At 43.9% G+C, this 17,445-nt stretch overlaps 1 protein-coding gene across 2 annotated transcripts in view; it reads right to left on the minus strand.

Moving 5' to 3' along the window:
• JAK2 (Janus kinase 2) overlaps positions 1-17,445 on the minus strand; it is an 882,548-nt gene that overhangs the window by 160,957 nt on the left and 704,146 nt on the right. The gene's annotated exons all lie outside the window — the stretch shown is intronic.

Here is a 17,445-nt window from a genome sequence, read left to right on the forward strand (position 1 = left end):
CGTCACAACCTTACCCTACCCCCAGATCTGGGCTGCTGAAGGAGTAGTGTGCGCCCTCTACACGTCCCCCCTCTCCCCTTCTTCTTCTCCTCTCCTCTCTCTCCCTCCCTCTCCCTTTCCCTTTCCTCTCCTTCCCTTTTCTTTCTTTCCTTCTATTGTGCCACCTGCCCTTGCCAGACACGATCCAGATCTGTATACGTGCGATGATACCTGCGCAGGGGGGGCCTGGGCGCCCCACGTGCGCAGCCTCACTCTCTCGGCGCGGGGCCCGCTGGCCGAGCGTTGATGCTCACTTGGCCTAGGTTTTAGACCCGCCGGTTAAAGCCCGCGGATATCGGGACCCCAGTCCTGATCGCTTTCTTTATCTTCTTAGATCTCCATTAAGTTCCCCTTCTCCACTGATACATCTCTTTCTTTCTTTTTCTTCCTACTACCCTACACACCTATTGCTTTCCCCCCCTTCTTTTTCCCCTCTACCCTCTCTCTCCGTCTAAAGACTCCTACCCCTGTCCCCACTTACCTCCATCGACCCCTACCCTTACTCCACCACCCTACCCCACGTGCTCATACCCCCGGATGGGTCGAAAAAAGAGAAGGGGATGCCCAACGCGAACAATGCACCGACAGTACCCCTACGGATAGTTTCATGGAATGTAAACGGCCTCACCCATTACATTAAACGGAAAAAAGTGTTATCCTATCTTAACTCCAAAAAGGCTGACATTGCCCTATTGCAAGAAACACAACTGGACAGACTCGAATCGGACAAACTACAACGGGACTGGGTGGGTACCACTTTGTTTAGCTGTAACCCACCTCTATCCAATACAGAGAGCACCCCAAGAAAATGTGGGGTGGCGATCTTACTGCACAAAACCCTCCCTTTCACGATCATCAAATCATGGACCGACCCCGATGGCCGCTATGTATTCGCCAAACTGAAGATTGGAGACGCTACACTATGTGTGGGCTCCGTCTACACACCAACGGGTCCCAAACGCCTTTTCTTTCTACAGCTCAATCGGCTCCTGACCGAGATAGGGGCATCTCGCTATGTAATAGGAGGTGATTGGAACATAGCTAGAGACGCGGTACTGGACAGAACGGGACCCCTGGACACATGTAACAACACAGACAGGGCCCTACAGACTGATATACTCTTGGACAATGTCTTGGTGGACCACTGGAGACTGACTCACCCGGCAGAGAGAGAATTTACTTTTCTCTCACCGGTACACGGTACCCAATCCCGGCTTGACTACTTTCTTCTAACTGACAATCTAGTAGCCCATACTGTTGACGATAGCATACTAGACCATGCTCCCATTCTTGTAGCTATCCAGTTGGGTCTAATATCCCCAGGTCGCAAACCCTGGAGGCTACCAATTCATCGCTATCGATCCCCCCAGGGTAAGCTACAATTGCAGGACCATGCAACCACTTTCGCCCAGGACAACCTAGGCACTGTAAATTCAAGCTGAATCATGTGGGCCGCAGCTAAGGCCTCGATACGAGGTCAGCTCATGCGAGATGCTGCACTGGTGAATAAAGAAAGGAAAGAGCAAAAGGCGGCACTGGAACTCGATATTCGTCGACTTACTAGACAATATACAGCGCACCCCTCCCTTTCAGGGCGTCGAAAACTAGAGCGAGCCCAAATGGCTCTCAACGAGCTATATACCACCCAGGCTGAGTATGCACTGCAGAGGCTACAAGGGAGACACTATGAACAAGGCGAGAAGGCCGGATGACTGCTGGCAGACCAACTTCGTCAAAGAACAGCCGCTTTGGCTATCCCGGCCATCCGATCCTCCTCTGGGGAAATACTGACACACCCGCAAGCTATTGCAAATGAATTTGTGCTGTTTTACAGACGCCTCTATACACCAGAAACAACAGCTAGCCCGACACAGACTGCCACCTTCTTAGAAGGCCTTGCTCTCCCCTCCTTATCAGAGGAGGGACGCAGTCTCTTGGAAGGGGAAATAAGCAGGCAGGAATTAGATAGAGTCATCTCCGACCTCCCCTACCATAAATCACCCGGGGAGGACGGATACCAGGCGGAATTCTACAAGTGAGTAGGGAAAGAAGCGATTGATATCCTACACGAGGCTCTGAATGAAGCCTGTGAAACCCAGGCACTGGGAGCCATATCCAATAACGCCACGATAGCCATTATACCAAAACCCAGGAGGGACCCTCTACTATGTGGCAGCTACCGACCCATCTCTCTCCTAAACGGAGACATCTAAATTTTACCAAGCGTTTTGGCAAACAGACTGCGCAAAGTAACACTGTCCTTAATTCACCATACGCAGGTTGGATTTGTACCAGACCGCACCTCTAGAAACCACCTGCGCACCCTATGTCATACCCTATGGACTGCAAGGGACTCACCGGAGATGGCACTAGCCCTGTCTCTCGACACTGAAAAGGTGTTTGACCGCATAGAATTGCCCTTCCTGTTCGCGGCTATGGAGAGATTTGGCCTGGGAGACAAATTTATCTCTATGGTACGGCTGCTTTATGACCAGCCTGCAGCCAGAGTCAACTGTGGAGGCTTCCTCTCTGACCCTTTCCCTATCTGTAGAGGCACGCGACAGGGCTGTCCCCTCTTGCTGGACGCCGAAACGCCGCAAATATTTGGGAGTATTAGTCAACCCAGGCTTGGCACACATGGTGGCGGACAATATCGAACCCCTCATTGCGCGGACAAAACTGGACTTTGCAAAATGGACCCAATTGGGCCTCTCAATGTGGGGCCGAGTGCAGGCGGTCAGGATGGTTACAGTACCCCGTTTCACCTACATCCTGGGACTCCTCCCTATACAGGTACCCCTCTCCACACTACAAGGCATAGATGCGCTGATTAGATCATTCCTATGGGGCCAAATGCGACCGTGACTATCACCTGCCAAGCTCCTAGCCCGCCGTTCACACGGGGCATGGGGCTCCCTTCGGTGGAGCATTATTCTCTAGCTTTACAACTGTCCCAAACATTGTCAAAAGCACCTGATCCGCCTCTATGGACCACAGTGGAAAGACAGTTGTTGTTTGCGAATGAGGGCTTCGGGGGACCTTACCGTGACGATGACGATCTTCCATCTGTCCCCTCGGTGAATCCTATTCTGAAAGCGTCCAGGGCAGCCTGGCGAAGGGTCCACAGATTACTTGGGGTTCATCCCCTCATCCGTGCCCAAGCACCCTTGTGGCACCACAGCGGCCTCCGGATAGGCGGTGAGGTACTCAACTGGCTACAATGGATGAGGGCTGGCATCCTTACCATCTTGCAGGTCCTAGAAAACGACGCGCTCAGGCTGCGGGAAGAGTTCGGTCTCCAGCCAAGCCAGGAATGGAGATATCTTCAACTTAAACACTGTATCTCCTTGGGAGGTGACGTTGTACGACTGGGGTCCCAGTCCTCCCCGTAGTGGTTTATTTGCAACAATGGGGGCAACATAAGGGAGTAATGGCAGACCTCTATGACCTAATCACCCGACAACTTTATTCCCAGCCCCTAGCGGATAAGCTACGTTTGGCAAACCCGATTGCAGGTAGTCCTAGACCCAGCCGACTGGGAAGACACCCTGGAAGCCTTGGACAGAGGTATGCGGGAGGCACGCTTAAAGTCCTGTCTCTTTCAGGTTTTACACGACTGGGACTGGTCCCCAGCGAAACTACACAGGACAGGGCTCCTCCCACATGCGAAGTGCTGGAGATGCCCAGAGACATCCTGTGATCTAAAGCACATTTTGACTGACTTTCCCACAGTTCGACCACTCTGGGACGTTGTGAGCTCCACTGTAGCCGAATCTATGCTGCTCAAGTCGCCACTCCCCCCTTCTCTCGTACTCTTGCATGATACAACCTCCCTACCAGACCTCTCTAAACCGCACAAAAGATTGCTACACACTGCACTAGCTACTGCAAAAATATGCATACTCCGACATTGGCAGTTAGAGGCCCCACCAGCCCCGAAGGAGTGGATCGTAGCCATGACCCGTACGGCCACACATGAAAGAATTATCTATAACCTACAGGACCGAGCCCAAGTATTTACTCAGGTATTTACTCACAGTGGGAAGATAGCGAACCATCCGGAAACTACACCCAACCCCCCCACTCTTCCCCATCCCCCCCCCTCTCCCCTCCCTACCTTTTTCCTATTCCCCTCTTCCTCCTCCGTCTAGTATTCTTTTTCTCTCTCCTCCTTATTATTCTTATTCCTCTCTTTTCTATTCTTTTCTACTCTATTCCGATTCCCTCTTTTTTCCTTTCTCTTTCTTAACCTCACTAGAGGCTACATATTGATTGATTCTTCCCATCATCCTCAGGTGACCTTTTTCGTAGATCCCTCAACACGGGCCATGAGTAGAATACATGGCACCAGCCTGAACTAGCCAAGCGGCAACAGGAGACCCGTATCCTATTATTTTCACCATGCTGTTCCCCTGACAATCTACAACCCTAGAGGCGCTCCCTGACCTTTTCCGATTTCAATTATCGGCACAGCGATAAACCTATTTTGTGCCCCTGGGAAACCAGGCACTTTTGCCCTCCAATCCCTGCTGCACGACTAGCTCGTCGATTTGTCTCCTTCCCTTATCCTTTTTTGTTCACGCCCTGAGTGACCGTCAATACGAGACTTTGTCCGCCTATTTGTTTACTTCCTCTTTCTCACCCCATCTATATTTCTTTTATCCCGCTTCTCCCACTGCACGTCCGACTTGAACAGTATATCAGTATATCATATTCTCGTAGTACAAAGGTCATTATCCTATTATTTCGTCCGTTCTTTCCTATTCTTTGAGGTACAACTGTTTATAAACATTGGGACTTTGATGCCCCCTTGGTTTTGTAGTGTACTCCAGTGTTTATAATGCAATAAAAAATTATTTAAAAAAAAAAAAAAAGTTTTGATCAACAATTACAAGAAACAAGAAACATGTACTGTGATTTTACAGTACATTATCTCATAAGTAAAAAGCCATGTAAAAGGTTACCAACAGAAAAAGAAAGCTAATTCAACATGGGCATTTGAAAATGAAGGCACTAAGTAGGTCTAGCGTGCTTTATCACAATGTAAAGTTCTGGTGGACTCTGCCCCTTTCCCTACTGGGATGTATAAAATGATCATGCTGCAGAAATTGGTATATGTGCTCCAGAATACACCATACAGGGTGCCTGATGCCTTCTTTTGGCAATTTCAAAGTGAGGTGAGGCACTCCGTATAGTGTTCACAACACTAATGATGGGGGTATAAGACTGGAGGATAACTTTGGCGGATGTCCAGAAGTATTATTGGGCAGCATAGCTGGTGGTCATTAACGACTGGGTCTATGCACCGCTTGCAGAGCCTGCACTGTAGGTTGACAGGCAGGCGATGGGCAGTAGGGGATACATAGCAGCTCTATACAGATATTAACAGTGGAGCCAACTCTTACAGCACATGCACACAATCACCAGGGTCTGGACACAGCCCACAAAGCATCTCGGTTGTGGGACAAAACTGACTTGGGCTGAGCCACTATCCTATAGTTATTCTCTAAGGGAGGTCGGGTGAATGGAAGGCCTCAGCCCATGGGACATGATCGGAATATCCACAATGGGTGATGTCTGGGATAGGCAGGGACTGAAGAGTCTGGAGACGCTCCGGCAGGAATACAGCGTGGCGTAAATGGAGCAGTTCCGCTACCTGAAGGTGTGACGTGCCCTGGTGACACACATCACTAGTGGTGACGCGATTGAGGACTCCTCACCCCCTTGACCAAGAAGGCAATCTCTCTATTATACAGGAAAATAAAGTCCAATTCACCGGAGAGGCTGACAAAGCTGAAGACTGACTGGTAAAGAGATGTCAATCCCTTCGAAGACGGGTAATGGGAAGAGACACTCCAGTCCTGAGAGTAATAGCAATAAGGGCCAAGTTCTCCCAGGTGCAGATCTCTGTTTCACACATCATACTATAACAGGGTGGTTCTCTGTAAAATGGGAAGGGTGGACTCCTCTGTGTGCAGTAGTGGATGCAGGGAAGTTAGAGATTTCCGGTACACATTGTAGTCTTGTGAGAGAATACAGCCCGATTGGGTAGCGGTTGTACAGGGCCTCTAGAGTGCAACCAGCACAAAAGTGGACAATAATGTAAAGATGCTGATACTCAATGTGTGGGGGGATGAGGATCCACTGTAGTACCGCAAACTGCTGCTAATGGTGGGAATGGCAGTGGCTAAGCAACACTGCCAGAAGTTAGGAGGTGCAAGAAGCACCAGACTTTCAAGCCAGCATAGAGGACATGGATTGGTGCTTGATGGCAGATAAAGAGGTATAGGACTAGAGTGCCCCAAAAATGGGAGAAGGTATGGTGCTCATGGAGGAGCTACAGGAGCTCAGACAAGGGCTGTCTTCTTGAGATGTAAAGGTCTGGAAAATACCTTGAGATAGAAAGATACCCACATGAAGGGACTGGAGGAGGGGCAGAGGGAGCAGACAAAGAGGTCAGTTTTGTAAGGATGTTCTCTGATCTCCTGGGTAGCAGTCACACTGAGGTCTGCTTAAAGAGCAGCAGAAACCCAAAGTCCCATGTAGGGCCCGGAGACGCTCTAGACAAATTTCACAGCATTAAAGAGAAATAAGGGACCGCTGAGCTGCAAGAGCCAAACACTCAATCTTGTTTCAATCTTGATCCCTAGCTTCCTATGGCACAAAGACTGACTCAAGCTGGTTTATGGACATCTATGCTGATAAACATAGCAGAGCAATTGGCCTTACAGGTTTTATGATGCACTATAGAGAACTGCAACTGCACGTTTTCTCAGATCGGTCCCTCAAGGCATCTGACAAACAATGGACTAATATGGACCAAACATTAGTAAGCATAACCTACTGGTATCTGGTGTAGAATTCCAAACAAGACAGACACTTGAATGCCAGTTTCAACAGCCCCATTAACACTATGCATGTAATATTTGTCTCATAAGATGCATGGTCCAAACTTAGTTTCTGTCACCACATATCTTAATTCATTATCATTATAACCCCAAATTCACACTCACATTGCTCCCTGATCCATTTGATAATTGGAGACAGGGAGATTGCCTCACACTTTCTGTTATGTTTCAGGGAGGCACAGTTCTGTTTTTTGTCACTTCCAAGTATAAATTCATCCTAGATTAGACGGAATGCCTCATCTGTGCCAGGCTAAGACCCTGTGTATTGAATCCTATTATAAAAATGGAAGTTAGTCACGAGTTAACTGCTTTTGAAAAAGTTTACAACTGCAGAATGTTGTACAAGTCTTGATGAAAGCCATCCACTCTCAAACCAGCTACTTCAGAACAGGATGGAATAAAATCCTAGGCAGCGAAGGTAAACGAGGTCCAGTGGTAAAAACATTTTTGGAGGGTGTAACGAACTCTAATAGTACTTTAGAAAGAAAGCCAACTATACAATAGTATTTGAGTTTTCCCACAACAAAAGAGAACACATTTTACCCAACCTGGAGCACTATTTTTTGGATGAGCTGTTGTGTCCTGAGAGACTTCAGACACACAGGGTGGGACTGTTCCCATATTAAGCCTAAGGGGGAGGAGATTTTAGCACCCATGACAACAATACTGGGCACCACCATACCCTGCATATTGCTTACCTTCTATTGGGCATTAGATGCCCTCTTCAAGAACATCAATCAAAAACAAATCTCCTTCTTATGTGGAACTGCATGGAAGCTGCAAAAGTGATCCACATTGGCACTTGAGACTGGAATATTATGGCGATGGAAAGGCTCTCTCGTGTTCTGGTTGATCACTACAGACTTAGTGGGTCTCACTACTCTCTTATTCTAAATGGGACAGGTATTCCCAGACATAGGTCCCATGCAGACTGTGATTCTGGAACCATGCTATACCCTTACTGATGAGCCCTAACAGGGATGAAAGTGGTTTTGGGCTCCTTGTGTTCTGGTTCAGGGAGAAACTGGTCCAGCAGTTCTGGCGGGACTGCTCCTACTGGCGCAGGTTCAAGATTGATAAGCATATGGATCCAAACTGGAGGTGGCACGGTGTGCAAAATAATAATGGACTAGGATGTGGCACATGTAACTGTCAATGATTAATTCAAGCATTGAATCCATTATGTTTGGGTATTCTTGGTATAGGAGAGTGGACCATAAGACCTCACTTGAGGTGGGAAGGTTGGGTAACTCACAAGACTCAGGGAGCTCAGTTTTGTTCATCAGCATGTTTCTCCTGAATAAGTTTCAAAGCTGTGCCTCCCTATGCTGACTGATCAGGTTTATGCTTCTGAGGCGGTGGGCACTGGGAATGGGAAGGAGAATAGAATCAGAACCTCTATATGCATGTTAGAAAGACAAAGACACTATACCGTTCTTTTTGGTGTGACTTGTGTAATAATTGTTTGACCATATGTCTGCCTTTACTCATTGTTGGAAACACAATTAAATGAGAGTATAAAATTGCTAGTTAGTTAGACCCACTGGGATATTATAAAAATGTACTGAAGTAGATGAAGAATGTTTGTTTTCAAAATGTGGCTCTAAAAGTCAAAAAGTAAAAAGCCAAAGGGCTACCCATGTTATTAGAGCTCAAAAAGGTTTAAATACTTACATTCTGGTGACACCACTAAATAACACTGTCTTTAGTTAATGAACTGCTTAGACCAACTGACTGGTAACCATTCACAAAAAGTGCCCCTGAAAAGATCTAAACGGTTACTGTTTATTGCATGCACCAGAAAAAGCTTGCTTGGATCCTCTTAGAGGAGTTTCTCGATTGGTCGAATTCAAACAGCATAACCTAATTTCAATCAGGTTTCAAAGAGACTCATACCACAATGCACTACTAAAGGGTCAGAATGCTCATCAGGGCTTGAGCCTGTGGACCTATACTACTGCACTGTGCATTTATAAACATGTCAAAGGTCTTTACTGCACTCCAAAAGCTAAACGTCTGATGTATTGAATGTGAGAGCACTGCACAACACTGTACACATTCTAGCACAACTCCACGTGAATGTCTGGGCTTTCGTAACCCCATTAAAGCAAAAGACAACAGCAAAAAGATATACATTCACATTGGAGTAAAATAACCGTCAGAAAATCACCGTACCCTGCAACAGGGGAGATCAGGCACTGTTATTTGCAGACAATCTCATTTTAACGGATCACACGACCAGATAAAAACAAAGAATGATGAACATCCTCAATAAATGTGCAGAAGAAAATCAGGTCCATATAAACTGTGGTGGAGATATCAGCACTTGTAAAACCTATGTTTTAGTAGTAAATGTGGGAGTGGCGAGGGCACGTGGCTGGAAAATGGTGAGTACTTACTACAGAATTGGAGGGGTTTTAAAAAGTAAGGAGGGACAGGCTACTACAAACACCCACCCACAAACAGTAAGCCGATTACTATAGACAAATTACACTTCTAAAGTTACTATGCCAAAAAGGCATGAAACCCTTAACAAATGTATTCCAGTTCAGCCTTGGAGTAAGTCAAGCACCAAACATGGCCATTCATAGGTACTGGCAAATACTCCAAAGGAAATAACAGAGGGACTACAAATAACACCTCATAGGAGATAACAGTAAATCCATTTATTTAGTTTAGAATACAAATTTTAAATCTCCTAGATTTATATTTTATATTAAGATATCTTAACTAGATAGAAGTATGAAGGTGGCTATCCACTGAAATGTCCTGTATGCCCAATGTACACAGAACAGTATAATGTAACAATATATACCAATTATATGTGCTTTAACCTCTACCATATGCACCACTGTCTGCTTATTTTCTTGCATTGTTTAAAAAAAAATGAAAATAAAGCATTTAAAAAAGATATCTTCACTATTTTTGAATAAATGATAAACTTTAATATTTTCCGTATACTTTCCAATAGGTAGATCTTGACAACTGTGGCAGAGATCTCCACCTACATTTTCAAAGTTACTAGTAATAACTTTACACTTGGAAATCCTGTTATACAAGGCTGCTTTAGGGGGTGGTAACACATACGTTTACAATGAGGTGTAGATCTCTACAAGGAAATGAGTGAATAGTAAAAATGTGTAGATTTACGTGTAATTAAAGTGGTAGATTTACACAAGTAAATTTACATGAGTAAATTTACCATTGTGAATCAGGACCTCTGGCTTAATTTTTTATGAATCCAAAAAGCTGCTGTGTTTGTACATCATCTGTAAACAAAAATGTTCTCTATAGGAATACATTCATTATATGTTTCATACAACATATTAGCAGAATACTGCTAAGCCTTTCATAAACATTTTCACAATAATTGCCTTCGCGTTCTTGAAAAAAGCCTCAAATTTACAAACTTATTCACACCACTTAATATGGCATAACCACATGGTGCATAGAGTCGTGCAGCTCCATTAAGCAATTCCTCTATAACATTTTCACAAAAATGGGGTGTTCGAATTAGGGTAATATCCATGGACCACCCAAAGAGTCTTCCAACCAGTAATGCAATATCGACCAATGAACCTTCAAGTCTTGGTTATTTGTGCAGTTGATTCTTCTACTTCCTATTTTACCTAAATGGAACCTGTCTCTACTGAAATGTCGACTCATTTCTGCCATCGTATTCAGGTGTCAGATGAAAAAATATAAGGAAAAGCATTATTCTGATCACTGAAGTTATGTCCGCCTTGGTGCCCATGACGGCTGCCTCTATGTCCTTGCAGCTGTGCACACCAGCTATAGCACTGCCATCCTGTGAGTACATAGCCAGTTCACATACACCATACACTGGATTCTGATCTTCTTATTGAGTATGTATCAGTTGAATCAGCAAACACCTACATAATCGCATTCTTTCCATGTATTTTTAAATCCAAAATGTCCGCGGAGCATAAAAATCTGGGTTATATAAATGAACTGGCATCAGGCAATTAACGCGAGGATGAATTTAGGAATGATCTGTATTTATTCCCTTTAGTGCCAGGGACTACTTTCCTTCAACCAACCTAACTTTTTACTTCACATTCTTACAAGCAAACCCAGCATCCAAACTTTTATTTTTAACTATCTATGTTTATGATGGACTTAGAAAAAAGCAGGCTGACTGATGGCTTTACTTTGATGGCCCCTATTCAATTGAGCTTTCAGAGTAAGTTCTCCAACAGTAGAGCTAGCAGGGGCACTAGTGTGAAAAAAATGACAACCAAACTGACTCAATTCATTTGTACATTCATTAATACAGATGCTCCAAATAACCCTTGGTTTTGGGCCACACTTCTTTTCACTGAATATGTATGTTTAATACAGAGCAAGTGTTTTTTTTGTTTGCTAATAACTTTGATGCTGTTTGACGAATCTTCAAGGAATTTTCAAAACTAGTATGCCAATCACTTCAGCTGGTGTCTGGGTGATTCATCAAACGGGGGATGAAAAAAAATGGGGGTCCCAAAAAGCATTTTCCCTATGCAATTTCCAATAGGGGTTTTGAACACTACTACCACCCGAACAACTGAACAACTGAACGGAATTGCACCAAATTTGGCATCAAGCTGGTTCAGAAAAATCTCTTTGTGATTTGGTGTAAATCCCTTAAGTTAGTACTTGAGCTATCAGAGAAAAAAAGAAATGAGGATGCTGACAGTTTGCGGATCCCAAAGATCTCAAAATGAGATCTGACTAGCTTACACAACTTCAACCAGGAAGTGGTGACAGCCATCGAGGGACTCCGACTTGTCAGAGTCCCAAGATAAAAGCAATGGTGGTTGGGACTAGACCTAGGTGCCAGGGGAGAAACCTAAGGGGCCTATATACAAACTGCACTTTGTAGAAAATTAAGAGGCACTACAATAGTACTATCCACATCCTACTCAAAACTATTGGCAATCCTACATGTGCAGTCTTCTGCCCCACCTATCTTCTCTATGAGGAGTTATCTGCCTCTGTTGAGGGAGTCTCTGCACAAGTAGAACTTCATAGTGCTTAATTTGTAAAAGAAAGAGTGCTGGTGCCCAAAAGTCTGCTCAGCAGTTTGCGGCCGGTACAATTTAATGTTGGTATGCTGAAAACCAGGGCTGCGTAGTCCAAACCCACCCAGGCCTCTTTGATCCACTACCCTTTATCTCACTGTTGCAGGTTCCTGCTTTCTCCCTTTGTGATGGTGTTTCCTCCTTTCTCTTCCTCAGTCCTTTCGCTTTTTGTGTTTTCCCTCTCTTGCTGCTGTGGCCAGTCCACAATAATGAATGTAGGTGGCACACACTGGCAATCACCTGCCCAAATAAAGCACTGGGTATATGTTTTAGTATTAAATGTGGGAGAAACCTAGAGAGGCTAAAAATTGAAAATATTTACTACTAAATACAAGGAGATTATGGAGGGACATGTAAATACATACCCACAAAAAGTAAGCCCAATGCTATTTACAAACAACTAAAATTAAACAACAGGTTTTAATAAAATGCACTGAATAGAAAGTATATAAGTTAGAGTGAGGGTGAGATTTTAAAAAATATTTCAATAATAAATGTAATCAATATATGTCATTTAATTATTAAACATGATTTGATGAGTTATTGTGTTTTTAAAAAAAAAATCAGGTTCAAGGTTAACTATTTTATGATAATATGCATTTTTATTTTACATTAAAATATTTGTTTTAGTAATTGCTAAACTTTATCATCTTTCCCCATACTTTACCAGAGGAAGAACTCTGGCCCACTCGAGGAGACCTTCGCCTATGTGAGCAGTATGTTCACATCTTTTTCTAGCAGGCTTCCCCTCCCCTGTTTTTTGAGGGGGTTGAGACATGTAAGTCAGCCTCTAGTAGTAATATTACACTTGTAAATCATGAACAGTAAAACAGTGTGATGTTACTACTAAGTGCAGTATTATGCTTACACAGGTAAATTGTGATTAAGGCCCTCTGCATGTAAAAGCTGCTGACCACTTTTCTGTGTTGCAACATTTTCGGTTAATGCACCTTTGTTTAACCTTTTGCTAGTGTAATTTTTTTTATCCCCTTTGAGTCTAGGTTTTGTCAATTTTCTGTCTTCTTACAATGGTCGTGTCATCTCCTATTATTGTCTGGATTCTGTCAGCCTCAGCCTCTACCAAGCTTTTGCCTATGGCATTTTTTGGATGTATTACTTAAGTCTTCTTCCCTCTCTGCTATGTCCATGTAAAAGATCTGTTTGGAGGTTTTTTGGCCCTGGAGTTTTACTCCTATTTGGTGGTATCTTAAGAAGACAAGAAAGATTTGTGTTTTCATACTCACCGGCTAGAAAAGTGATTACAAGAGAAGATTACCATATCCTCAACTCTATGGAAATCCACCAAAGGGAATGGCCCTTTGACCAGCGAGTGAGATCCTGTAACTCTAAAAAGGACCCAACAAAAGAGAAAAATAGTCTTCTGCCTAGGCTTACCTCTGATTGGCTAGGAAGCAAACAATCAGCCTGTGCTGTGGTGAGCATAGAAAACATTGTCCATTGCACTAAGGCTTCCAGCTCCATTACTAACCTAGGTTAGATGAGCAAATTCCTGAGAAAGCAAGCAATGTCTTGCTTCTCCTGAACCCCTACATTCACAATAGCAATCTTGTCATTTACTTCCACTTCAACAGTGGCTAAGGGATTTTCCTGATTTCCTCTGTTAGGTATGAGACCACAGATCAGGAATGAGGAACGATATCCTCAGGCTCGAGAAACACCCACTAGTCCATAGCACACTGGCTAACAGGGGAGCTACCGGCACAGGTACTTCACTGGGCAGTCTTTCGTATTGTGCCCATCTGTGTTAAATGTAAGGCACTGGACTATCTAAAGGTACAGGAAGGATGCTTACCTTCATCTGATAATAGGAACTCTAAAGAAAAATATTTTGAAGACAATTAAATGTATTTTCTGTACATGTGGAGGCAATGTAATACTTCACACCTGCAAGTAATAAATATATTTACTAATAGAGTACACATTCAGGTGTCTGGTGTTGGTGACTACATGCGGTCAATGTTTCTTTCTATCACACTCAGCTCAGTCTCCAGTCTCTCACTCTCTGTGTTTGAAGAGCAAGTTACTTACCTATGGTAACACCTTTTTTGGTAGAGACTCTCCCTAACCACAGACCTATGTGACCGTGCAGCTCTGCAACAATGTTGTTCTGCTCCAGAAGTGACATGCAAATTTGTATATAGGCACCTCCAAAGCATGCTGATGTCAGCTGCTTTGTGCGCTGTTTGTGACCTCAAACGCTGTGTTCAATCACAGATTGGCTTGCACCAGCGTCTAGATATCTAAAGTGAGACCTTTTTAGGTGGAAAAGAGTCTGGTTCACAGAATGGGGAGAATGGGAGAGTGGGAGAGTTGGTAAGGAATCTGCGATTAGATAGAGTCTCTTCCAAAAAAGGGGTTAATACAGGTAAGTACCTTGTTGTTCAGATACAGACTTCTAACTGCATATTTCTCACCTCCTGACTAGATACCAAAGCAGCATCTCTCAGTTCTATGAACTGGCTCAAACCAAAATATTCTGCAGGACCAAGCGAGGAAATGCCCATCTCGATGAACCTGGCTGGATACACAGTACTGCTTTGTGAACAGAAGTGATGCCAGTGTAGCAGCCTGGCAAATGTGCAGAACAGGCACTTTGTATGCCAATGCAGTGGTACACATTCCCTTTGTATGGTGTGGTTTTATTTAGCCAAGGCATAGCAAATTTGAATGCAGAGTACGATCCAACCAGAGATAGTCCACTTCTGCACTGCCTTGCCCTTCTTTGCTCCTGCAAATTGAAAAAAGGGCTGATCTTCAGCACAGTGTTGTATGGGACCCTCAATGTTAAAAGCTAAGGACTATTTTCGGATCCAAGTGAAGTCTCTCGTTCTCCTTAGAGGGATGAGGTGGGGTGAAGAACTTTTGGAGGGTGATGTTTTGCCAATGTGAAAAGGAGTCACAATTTTAAGAGGAAACAAGGCTCGGGTCCTCAGAACCAATTTATCTAGGTAGAACATGATGTATGGTGGGCTGACGGAGAGGGCTTGAAGCTCCCTCACCCGCTATGCAGATTTTATATCCACAAGGAGGGCTGTTTTGAGGGTGAGTAGTCAGAGTGGACAGCAGTACATTGGTTCAAAGGGAGTACACATAAGCAAAGTCCCTTTAGGGCATAATGAATGAAAAAGGTGGGAATATATGCCAAACAAAGTATGAGGGTATGTGCCCATCCATGGGGCAAAAGCAATGTGTCAGAATCCAAAGGCTTACTAAAAGGCTCATCGACTGCTGTGTCTCAGCCACCTAGGTGCCCAAGAACTGCAGTGCCTTGCGTGGTTCTATTGTTCCCAGGTCTCAGTAAACACCAGATGAAGCAAGCAGCTCGGGGCTGTGAGTTTTAATCACCTGGGGCTGCCTTCCTTTGTGCTCCAGAGGTCCCAGTTGCTGCTCCTTGCTCCTCACACTCCAAAATGGCTATCAGCTGTCAGGGGGTTTGCAAGCTGCCTTTTAAAGCTTCCTGGGAGCTCGTCTGGTTCAGGTTTTCGTTCCTGTTTTTTTTTTTTACCTTTTCCATCAAGGCTATTTCTTCCTTTATTAGTTTCTGGTTTTCGTGAATCTTTTTTTGTTTCCAGTTGTGCAATGTTTGATGTAATTTGCTTTTTCTATTTTTTTTGTTTACTATATAAAGGTTTCAGTGCGGTTGGTGGGTGCATCACAACAACACTGTTTCTTCAATTGCTTCCATGCTCCCTCTACTTGCAGGTCCTGACTCCTCACTCATGAAGAATTCCACTATCAGATTTTGGATTCCTGATTTTCTTCAATTCTTTGAAGTCCTTCTCCATCCAGTGATTTTTCACACCTTTGACTTTTTCCTCCAGAAATGGTGGCAGCTTCTCAAGGGCACTTGTCTACCATATAATCCAGTGTGGTAACATTGTTACTTCCTGTTTCCCATAAATTAGACATAAAAGACCCAAACATGGATTATGGGTGAGTGGCCAGACCTGAACACTGCTTCTGAAATATTGCTTTACTGTCTCTGTGTTCTCGTCTGTTGCTATCTAGCACGCTCCCTTTCACATCTGTGCCTCAGATCGCCATCTCGACTTTGATTCACTCAACTCTTGCCTCTGGAGTCTCTCCAATATATTTCTATTGTCTCTCACTCATCTCATTTCCAACATCTTTCCAGTCCTATTTACTTTAGTTACTCCATTCCTGAAAAATCTCTGCCTTTTTTTTGCCTATACTCTCATCTTTTTCCACCTATGTCTCAGATCATTCAACCAACCTCCTTCTTTTTTATGCTTCACTCTTTAAACCACACATAAACCAGGATAAAAGAGCTGTGGGAAAAAGACTGATGACTCTGACAGATGACTCCTGTAGATACTTTGGTATTCATTTGCACTTGTCAGTCTACTCCTTTTACTGGTGAATCAAAGACAAGAAGGAGAAAGGATTAATTATAAAGCCACACATATTCTGGGAAGAAGAATGTGAATGTGTGGGAATGAAGAGGCAGTGTTAGAGAAAAATGAGAAGTTAAAGATTAGAGAAGGTTACAGGCATGCCATGTGGGGCACACAATGGAAAAATCAGGTGAAAGTGTAGATAAGACTAATGGGTTCTCCTTAGTGACTTGGCAGGCCACCCTTATTTTTAGCATTAGGCCCGTAGCCTGTGCCTTTTACACACAGACACTTTTTTTTGTAATTCATAGTTTTTTAGCACAGCCAGTTTGCAGTTTCTTGTTTTTATATTTTAATAATCTGCTTCTTTCTGAGAAGACATAGTTGTTCGTGCTGCACATTTCATCAGCCCTTTGCACGTTTTTCACTTTGTGTCCTGTTCAAGACTGTCATGTTTGGTACATGATATTCTAACTCATATTGCTGCTCTAGGAGCTTAGGAGCCCGTCCCTAATTCTTAGACATATTTTCATGGCTTTATTATATAAACAACCACATAGGCCTAAGGGGGGCAGAGGGCATTCCATCATGGCTGTCCTGCGACATACTCCTCAACGAAAGGTCTGGTCGGTAAGGGAAACCTTCCTAACCTCGAGGGAAAGGGGAGACCCTTTTCACAAGGGTAGAGGGATACACCCTCCCTACACTGAACTATTACTAACACTAGCTGCTTGAGATAAAGAGTCTTAAAATGAAAGGGAAAGATTACATGCTACACCTGTACACCACACTTATGTATGTGGGAAAAGGAAGAAACTATTTTTCATATATTTAACCTTCACCCACTATAATAGTGGCATGCTTCATCACTCGGGTTACCCAGACTCCTGACGGCTATATTAGGGGGCGTAACCTCAAGATAAGATTTCCTTAAACAGTCCAAAGGTGTACCTTATTAGGAGGATGGATGGGAATGATTAAAACTGTAACATGATCTGAGTTTTAGGATATAATGGTCCTATGACCCTGAATTCTCCCATT

Source organism: Pleurodeles waltl, chromosome 1_2, assembly GCF_031143425.1.
Source record: "Pleurodeles waltl isolate 20211129_DDA chromosome 1_2, aPleWal1.hap1.20221129, whole genome shotgun sequence".
In the NCBI taxonomy this organism is placed as follows: domain Eukaryota; kingdom Metazoa; phylum Chordata; class Amphibia; order Caudata; family Salamandridae; genus Pleurodeles; species Pleurodeles waltl.